Consider the following 3521-nt stretch of genomic DNA (forward strand, 5'->3'; position numbering starts at 1 on the left):
AAACTAGGCTTTTACATGTATAGACTCTGCTATGTACGTACTGAGGGCACATTATGAGAGAGAGAGAACTTTTATTTATTATGAATAGTGATGATGAATTAAATATGAATGATGATTCGTACAATTTCTTCATTTTTCACTTCAAGTATATTTTAGGTTTTGTAGGAACGTATCCAGTACAGTTTTATTAAACTGTAAAAAACAACAGATCTTTGAAAAAAGCAACCGCTTGTACCAACTCCGACTAAACTGTGATCCAGCAATCACATCTAGGAAACGTATGTTTCATCCGTCGCTAAGAACGCCGACTTACAATGACGTAATACCACCAAAGTCGTCCCAGAGCAGTGAAATATGGAGTTTCGCCTGTGGTGGCGCTGCGGAGCCGTCGTTTGATGTAAATTACGCCCTAACCAGTCGAGCTACGAGGTTATGGTTAAAAAGTTCGCTAAGTATGATTCTGCGCAAGGAAATGCTTTAAAAAGTTACTATACTTGGATCCAACCTGTCAGGGGCACTTTAACTCCCAGTTACCAGGCTATCGGCCTAGTGCAACTACCGCATTAGTTACTATAACAGTTAGCCCAGTGAGTTCAGGCTGTAAGTTATACTCTTAAAGTCTTGTCTCTGTAGTTCATACAGCCAATGACATTAAAATTGCATTATTGCTTACTAAAAGTGTTCAAAAGCCCTGATACTGGATCCAGGAACATTCTATTTGAAAAAGCATGATGTTTCTCTCAATCTTTTCAGTTTGTTTGTTCGTGGAAGCACCCTAACCCCATTAAAATGTTTGCGGAAACTCCGATCGACTTTAACCCTTTTAACCCTATATGGACAAATTTATCGTTTAGTTGAAAAAAATTTTTTTTTTCTATTTTTTGAAAACATTTTAGTCCAGTCAAAACATGTTGTATTTAAAAATTTTTTTTTTTCGAGTACTTTAATTTTTTTCAATCGTAGCAAATCTGTTACGTCAGGCACATTCGCACTACCTACAGAATTTTGAAACGTAGCAGATCTGTAACGTCAGGCGCTCTAGCAACAAAAGCACACAATAAACAGTAACAAGCAACTATAGTTTATTTTCACTCAAACAGCACAAAATTGTTCATTTTTTGTGGAATTTCAAAACAGTGTTTCGTTTTGTCTATGCAAAGGTGTTCTTCACACTTCTTACAAAAGTATAGGCAGCTTGTCTAGCCATGGAAGAACTTTTTCTTACACAGCTGCATATTAAACAGGGTGGTTTGGTTGTCTTTGTTGGTGGACGGATGGATTCCATTATGCCTTCATCTAAAAATAACAAGTTGTAAAAGAGTAAGGAAAAATACTACAAAGCTGCCGTATAAAAGTAATTAACTAGAATCACTATTATTTTCCATTTATGAATTTGACATACATATGCAATTATGCATTGTACAAACATTACCTATTGTGGGACTGAGAAATAAGTGAGACATTCTCAAACAAATACAAAACTCAATGTGGCTCAAGAGAGGATGGTGGAGAGTCCTTTTTACCATCAGAGTATATATCGAACACATCAGTTTGATAGTAGAGAGGTATGATTTATATTTTTAGTTGTCGTCGCCGTGTGGGCCTCTGGTTATCATTATAACATGGAATGGATTTTTTTGCAGTAGGCTACATGTATATAAGTTTCTTTTGTGACAAAGTCCATTAAAGCTGAGTTAATGCTTGGTTATATGGAAGGCCAGCCATTATACGTGTTCACTGATAGTGTTTATTTGTATAAAACTTACCTGAATCACTAAAGCTGTCATCTGGCACATCAACAAAGGTAGAAGGGTCCACTACTGGAACATACTTAATGTCAGACTCCAAAATATCAAAACATTCATCTTCTCTTTTTCCACCAACTGGTCTTGTATACCGATTTTTTCCATAAAAAGATCATGCATTTATTTTGCACCTATGAAAATAAAACTTTATTGATTACAAATGTAACAAAACAAAAGTTTTGATGTCAAAAATACAGTTGCATGATGGACGAAGTCAACAGATTTGTTACGTTTGATCTTAGGATGACTGTAGCATATATAAACATCATTTATGAAATATTTTGTTATCAACTACTCCAACAGTCTTATTTTCAAATAAAACAAAAAATCCAACGCACCTGGGTATTCTGAAAATTCCAAAACTTTACGAGAGAACATCTAGGCTAAGCTGCTGCTGCTATTAACCTGACTTAAAGAACTTTGTGTTCGAAAAAATCAGTGAAGCGAGACCGCAGTGTTTCCAAAATGAAATAGCACTATAGTCAGATGCCACAGAATCAAATTCTTCAGATCTAAAACTTATGAATGCTTTTACAGTAAAACAAATTGCGATAATTTGAAACGTAACAGATCTGTCACAAATGTCCATATAGGGTTAAAATGTTTGCGGAAACTGCTATCAGCTACTTTGGCAAACTCTTAGGATTATTACCGGAAATTTTAAAATGTTTGCGGAAAAACGGAAACTGTGATCACCAATGTTCTAGTTTTTTGATTCTCCCGATCTTTTCAGTTTGTTTGTGGATACCAATACCCTAACCCTTTTAAAATGTTTGCGGAAACTGCGATCAGCGACTTCGGCTTTGTTCTATTTTTTTCTCTCAATCTTTTCAGTTTGTTTGTTTGCGGAAGCACCCTAACCCTTTTAAAATGTTTGCGAAAACTCTGATCAACCCTAACGCTTTTAAAATGTTTGCGGAAACTGCGATCAGCGACTTCGGCAAACTCTTAGGATCATTACCGGAAATTTTAAAATGTTTGCGGAAACTGCAGAAAAACGGAAACTACGATCAGCAATGTTTTTTTTTTGTTTCTCTCGATCTTTTCAGTTTGTTTGTTTGTTTGCGGATATCGATACCCGAACCCTTTTAAAATGTTTGCGGAAACTGCGATCAGCAACTTCGGCTTTTTTAATTTTTTTCTCTCGATCTTTTCAAGATAGGAACTGACAGTACGAATTGTTCATGGTACGAATTAGGTTGCACCCATGCAAGGCTGGTTACCAATATTGACATTTAGTGAAGTTTTCTTTTGTTATTGTCTGTGAATTAATCTGTAGCTTCTGCGGCTTTTTCTTTAACTAATAATTTGTGCGCGTTCTTGCAATCAGTAGTTTGATGCATATAGGCTACACGTAATTTTATGTCTTTTTAGCGTTGTGCATCTGCTACATGCCACATTGCCACAGTGCGTTTGTGTGTCATGATTAAGTGCATTGCTTGGAGCATTTCAATTACACTGGGTTTTTGTCTTAAACCAATGCTTTTAGCGTTGTATTTCATTATTATGATTTCTTTCAGTCAGTTCACTACGCTTTGTTTGCAGTTATGGTACCAGTTCAGTTGTGGTGTCAGTTTAATTTATGTTACGAGTCATGATTTGATTCAGTTCATCACCTTTTGTTAGTTAGGTATTTTTCGGTTGTAACCTTGTGAGTTGATGTGTCCTAATGGTTTGAAGACTTGTTTTGTGCAATAAACTCACACATGCAGATTG

At 35.8% G+C, this 3521-nt stretch overlaps 1 long non-coding RNA gene across 1 annotated transcript; it reads right to left on the bottom strand.

The window, feature by feature from the left end:
• Positions 1 to 1062: 1062 nt before the first annotated feature.
• Positions 1063 to 2211, bottom strand: LOC145765900 (uncharacterized). Its single transcript, XR_014288674.1, has 3 exons — positions 2144 to 2211; positions 1767 to 1936; positions 1063 to 1296 (listed from the first exon to the last, which is right to left on the bottom strand). It is a non-coding gene; the product is annotated as an uncharacterized LOC145765900 (long non-coding RNA).
• Positions 2212 to 3521: the final 1310 nt, after the last annotated feature.

The sequence above is a fragment of the Aplidium turbinatum genome, chromosome 3 (assembly GCF_918807975.1).
Source record: "Aplidium turbinatum chromosome 3, kaAplTurb1.1, whole genome shotgun sequence".
Classification (NCBI taxonomy): domain Eukaryota; kingdom Metazoa; phylum Chordata; class Ascidiacea; order Aplousobranchia; family Polyclinidae; genus Aplidium; species Aplidium turbinatum.